We start from the raw sequence: 6000 nt of genomic DNA on the forward strand, positions 1-6000 counted from the left end.
CAGGCAGGCTTAAGGTCAGGGCAGGCAGAATGGTCAGGCAGGCTTAAGGTCAGGGCAGGCAGAATGGTCAGGCAGGCTTAAGGTCAGGGCAGGCAGAATGGTCAGGCAGGCTTAAGGTCAGGGCAGGCAGAATGGTCAGGCAGGCAGATACAGAGTACAAAAACAGGCAAATGTCAAAACCGGGAGGACTAGTAAAAAGAGAAGAGTAAAGGAGCACAGGAAAAACACGCTGGATGACTTGGAACATACAAGATGAACTGGCACAGACGGACAGAAGACACAGAGATAAATACACCAGGGATAACAAGCCTGGAGGGGATGCAGACAATCACAAGGACAGGTAAAACTGATCAGGGTGTGACAATCCTATCCCATCCTATCCTATCCTTTCTATCCCATTCTATATATCTATCATTCTAGATATCCCATCTGGGCGGCAGGGTGGTTAGAGCGTTGGACTAGTAACCGAAAGGTTGCAAGTTCAAATCCCCGAGCTGACAAGGTACAAATCTGTCGTTCTGCCCCTGAACAGGCTGTCATTGAGAATACGAATTTGTTCCTAATTAACTGACTTGGGAGACCACAGATCTGGGACCAGGCCTAAACATATGAACCTGTAAAAGAAAGGGGTTCATATTGAAACAAAAAGGATTGAATTCTTAAATAAAGGTACAAATCTATCCATCCTATTCTATCTTCCAAAATGTACAATTCTTGAAATATTGATTTCAAATGTTTGATTTTAAGAGTAATATAATGAGGTTACAGCCAAGTTGAAAATCATTATGAAAGCATGTCTCCTCATACCTGTAAAGACTGAATCCAGTCCCTCAGTCTTTTTGTCCTTAGAAAGATCATTTCTTCCCTCTCCTCTCATTTTAACCACGATGGCCGGTCAGAATCCCTCATCGTCATTTTCAGATTTACAGGCTGGGTATGAATGCAACTAAAACATCTGAGAATGTTAATCAATGAATGTATCAATGTTAATCAATGAATGTATCAATGTTAATCAATGAATGTATCAATGTTAATCAATGAATGTATCAATGTTAATCAATGAATGTATCAATGTTAATCAATGAATGTATCAATGTTAATCAATGAATGTATCAATGTTAATCAATGAATGTATCAATGTTAATCAATGAATGTATCAATGTTAATCAATGAATGTATCAATGTTAATCAATGAATGTATCAATGTTAATCAATGAATGTATCAATGTTAATCAATGAATGTATGAAAATGCATCATAAATTGAGGAAGTACATACTGTGAAATAAAAAGGTGTTTTTGTTTTACAGCGATTGATTGATTGCATGAGGATAACTCACCCTGTACTGTTCAGAGCAGAACAAATCACAGTTTATGGAGGTACCACCCAACTGGAACTAAATGTTTTACAAGGCCTATTTGAATGCCTGATGGACTTATATGGAGGACCAAACCTGACATAATTAGTCATCCATAAATTAATAAATGCATAAACCCATAAATTAATAAACACATAAATGCATAAATTAATAAATGTGTAAATTAATAAATATTAATAAATATTAATAAATAATAAATTAAATTGAAACCTCACTGTACTGAACAACCAATTGAAAAACTGTGTGATTATGGTGGCCCAGAGGGCCATTGTCTATGTTGTGCTGCACAATATTTGTGACAACGGTCACACCCACATTGATCAGGCCACACCCACATTGATCAGGCCACACCCACATTGATCAGGCCACACCCACATCGATCAGGCCACACCCACATTGATCAGGCCACACCCACCAAAAGGGTGGAAACATACCTCAAAGGCTGCTGAAGAACGATGCGCACCATTTTTGTAAAACGTGCCGTTCAGTTCAAACCATCACGCAACATTGGAAACGAGGAACCTAAGTCAGCAGCACTACCAAGTCTAAGGCCACGGCTCACCTGATTGCAGCCACTTGCCAGAAGAACTGGGCTGTTGTCTACCTCGTTTGATTGTTTACATTTTGGACCATCAGAGCCAGGAAAATGCAATCAGCTCTGTGAAATTGACCAACCAATGTTGTGTTACCACCCAGAGACGTTTGATTGACACCCCCTCATTAACATATTGGAGGAAGAAATGCATAAATAAATAAATTTATAAATAATATAGATGAATGAAAGTGTGAATAATTAGATTATAGTTAGATAAATCATTTTATACAAATATATAGACAAAAACTTATTTTTGTATTTCCTTGTTCATTTATTTATTTATGAGTGAATTTATTTATTTATTAATTCATTTATTTATGTTTGCATATATTTGTTCAGTTATTTATTTCTAATTATTGCAGGTTTGGTCCATCACAGACTGACAGCTGTGTCACTATATGTACAAAAGTATGTGGACACTCATTCAAATGAGCGGATTCGGCTATTTCAACCACACCTGTTGCTGACAGGTGTATAAAATCGAGCAGACATTCATGCAATCTCCTTAGACAAACACTGGCAGTAGAATGGGCCTTACTACTGAAGAGCTCAGTGACTTTCAACGTGGCGCCGTCATAGGATGACACCTTTCCAACAAGTCAGTTCGTCAAATTTCAAGTCCCCGCAGCAATGTATTATACAGTTAGCTCAGCAGAAGGCTCTCTCTCTCTCTCTCTCTCTCTCTCTCTCTCTCTCTCTCTCTCTCTCTCTCTCTCTCTCTCTCTCTCTCTCTCTCTCTCTCTCTCTCTCTCTCTCTCTCTCTCTCTCTCTCTCTCTCTCTCTCTCTCTCTCTCTCTCCCTCTCTCTCCCTCCCTCCCTCCCTCCCTCCCTCCCTCCCTCCCTCCCTCCCTCTCATAAAAGTTATGTATATTACAGAACATAGATCCCCCTCCCGTTTAGCCTGATCACTAGCCCGGTGGAGAAGACTGCAAGAAGGGCCTCAGAATCAGACCAGAGCGATGTGACTGGCCCGGTGGAGAAGACTGCAGGAGGGGTCTCAGAATCAGACCAGAGCAATGTGACTGGTTCACTCAATATAGTTGCTGGTCCACCCACCATGGAATGGGTCATGTCCGTTCTAATGATTTTTAATTCTATGGTTCTAATTCTAGTCATTCTAATTCTATGGTTCTAATTCTAGTCATTTTAATTCTATGTATCAGACCTCTCTGAGAACCGGATGGAGAGAGGGCAGCTCCACTCCAGCCCTGGGTGATTGTCTGAGTACCTGGTAACCCAATGCTATAATTACTACCTCCCACAGTGGGTGAAATCAGAGCCTGGGCCCATGGTTCTCTGACTCTCTGACTCTGGTTCTCTGGTACCATGGTTCTCTGACTCTCTGACTCTGGTTCTCTGGTACCATGGTTCTCTGACTCTCTGACTCTGGTGCTCTGGTACCATGGTTCTCTGACTCTGGTTCTCTGGTACCATGGTTCTCTGACTCTCTGACTCTGGTTCTCTGGTACCATGGCTGGTGAGGAAAGACTTCAGGTGAGGAGGTAGCTGACTGATTTCAGGTAGCTGACTGAGAAAGGTCTGGCCTGGGTCCTGGGTCCTGGGTCCTGGGTTTGGGTCCTGGGTCCTAGGTTTGGGTCCTGGGTCCTGGGTCCTGGGTTTGGGTCCTGGGTCCTGGGTCCTGGGTTTGGGTCCTGGGTCCTGGGTCCTGGGTTTGGGTCCTGGGTCCTGGGTCCTGGGTCACTGTTGGGACAGAGAGAGGCTGAGAGGCCAAGGGAAGGTTACTCATTACATTAATAAAGTCCAATTAAATAAACAAACATGAAAGTTTAAAAAAGGTTAAGTATTTATGCTGCAGTAGTTTATGTGTCGGGGGGGCTAGGGTCAGTCTGCTATATCTGGAGTATTTCTCCTGCCTCAGCCTCCAGTATTTATGCTGCAGTAGTTTATGTGTCCGGGGGCTAGGGTCAGTCTGTTATATCTGGAGTACTTCTCCTGTCTTATCCGGTGTCCTGTGTGAATTTAAATGTGCTCTCTCTAATTCTCTCTTTCTCTCTTTCTTTCTCTCTCTCGGAGGACCTGAGCCCTAGGACCATGCCTCAGGACTACCTGGCATGATGACCCCTTGCTGTCCCCAGTCCACCTGGCCATTCAGCTGCTCCAGTTTCAACTGTTCTGCCTGTGGCTATGGAACCCTGACCTGTTCACCGGACGTGCTACCTGTCCCAGACCTGCTGTTTTCAACTCTCTAGAGACACCAGGAGCGGTAGAGATACTCTGAATGATCTGCTATGAAAAGCCAACTGACATTTACTCCTGAGATGCTGACCTGTTGCACCCTCGACAACCACTGTGATTATTATTATTTGACCATGCTGGTCATTTATGAACATTTGAACATCTTGGCCATGTTCTGTTATAATCTCCACCCAGCACAGCCAGAAGAGGACTGGCCACCCCACATAGCCTGGTTCCTCTCCAGGTTTCTTCCTAGGTTTTGGCCTTTCTAGGGAGTTTTTCCTAGCCACCGTGCTTCTACATCTACACCTGCATTGCTTGCTGTTTGGGGTTTTAGGCTGGGTTTCTGTACAGCACTTTGAGATATCAGCTGATGTAAGAAGGGCATTATAAATACATTTGATTGATTGATTGATTAAAGAGATACTCCGGTATTTTGCATACTTTTTAGCCAGTAGTTCTGAAAGTAGAACTCACGAGCCAAAAATGGTCCCCGATTATTGAGTACTCCGTCACATATGTGCACCACGTCATTACTCTCTCTCTCTCTGTTGTGTCCACTGAGCCGTTGGACCCACCCAGCAACCTCATTGGATAACGCTGGGCAGGCTGGCTGTCGCTCAAATGCGAGGGGCTGAAGCTCATTGACTAGAACTCAAATTGTTAGGGGGGCTGGCCCACGGGGGGGGGGGGGGGTGTAGGGAAATATGGCATGGCACAGAGAAAACAATCGCTTTCAAATTAGGTGGCTAATTGAGGTAAGAAAGTAAGTCTGCTAATATATTCTGCATAGAACTACACATTGACACATCCAGCCCGAAGCGGGGAGGTTGAAAAAATACATTCTTAGTCGTCAAAGTACCGAAGAATGTATTTAAAGGTACTAGACTGTGGACCATATTTGGATGTGTTGGTAAAATCACTACGTATCCCATTTAGCCAAGCGGGGTGAGTCAGAAACCTCTAGCTAAGTTTATTTCCAGAGAATTTCTTAGTTACGTGATTTTGTATAACTAGCAAAGGAGTTTTGAAGTTGAGAGTGCAGTCTTGATTAATTTTGGCAACGAGGTACGAAAACTAACATAGTTCAGCTAGCCAGTTAGTTTAGCCAGGGAAGACAAGATTGGGACAGGATATAGCTGGGTGCCAATGCACACTAGGCTAATTCAGGAGACAGATTCTCGTCTCTTTTAAAAAAAAAAAATTCAGAGACTGAAATGAATAAATCAGATGACTAATATTTATGGGACATCGAATCGATATACAATCCTGGAATCAGCTGTAACTGTCAATAGTAAAAACAAAGCTTAAAACGATGTTTGAGTGAACTCTGAATACAGAAAATGAATGGGGGGAGTCGCCCCCGGACTTGGTAGACTCCTCCTCACCACTCCATGGCCTTGATGTACATGTTGTACCCATAGAGATAGATAGAGGACTCGTTGTTGTATCTGTGCCATTACGGCGTCTGCGACAGAATGGGCAGTGCCATTGAGGCCGTCTCCATTTTAAAGTAGTCCATTTTCTTCTTCTTCGTGGACATTGATTGCTCCCAACTCATAGGAATCCCCATCCAGTTGACTACTTTAATATTGTGGAAGCCCTCCATGTCCATGCTAAAATGGGTTAAATCCACGATGAGTCCTCTATATATCTCTTACTGTGAATATTTAGCTAACTAAAACGAGTCTTCCGTCTTATCACCTTGAACAACCTCAAGAGACGGCCATGAGAAAGGAGCATTTATTTTTTTTATCCCAAATAACAAATATGCAATTCAGACAAAGTACAAAATGGCAATCTGAACATACAGAAATGAAAAAAAAAACAAA

The sequence above is a fragment of the Oncorhynchus gorbuscha genome, linkage group LG08 (genome assembly GCF_021184085.1).
Source record: "Oncorhynchus gorbuscha isolate QuinsamMale2020 ecotype Even-year linkage group LG08, OgorEven_v1.0, whole genome shotgun sequence".
Lineage (NCBI taxonomy): Eukaryota > Metazoa > Chordata > Actinopteri > Salmoniformes > Salmonidae > Oncorhynchus > Oncorhynchus gorbuscha.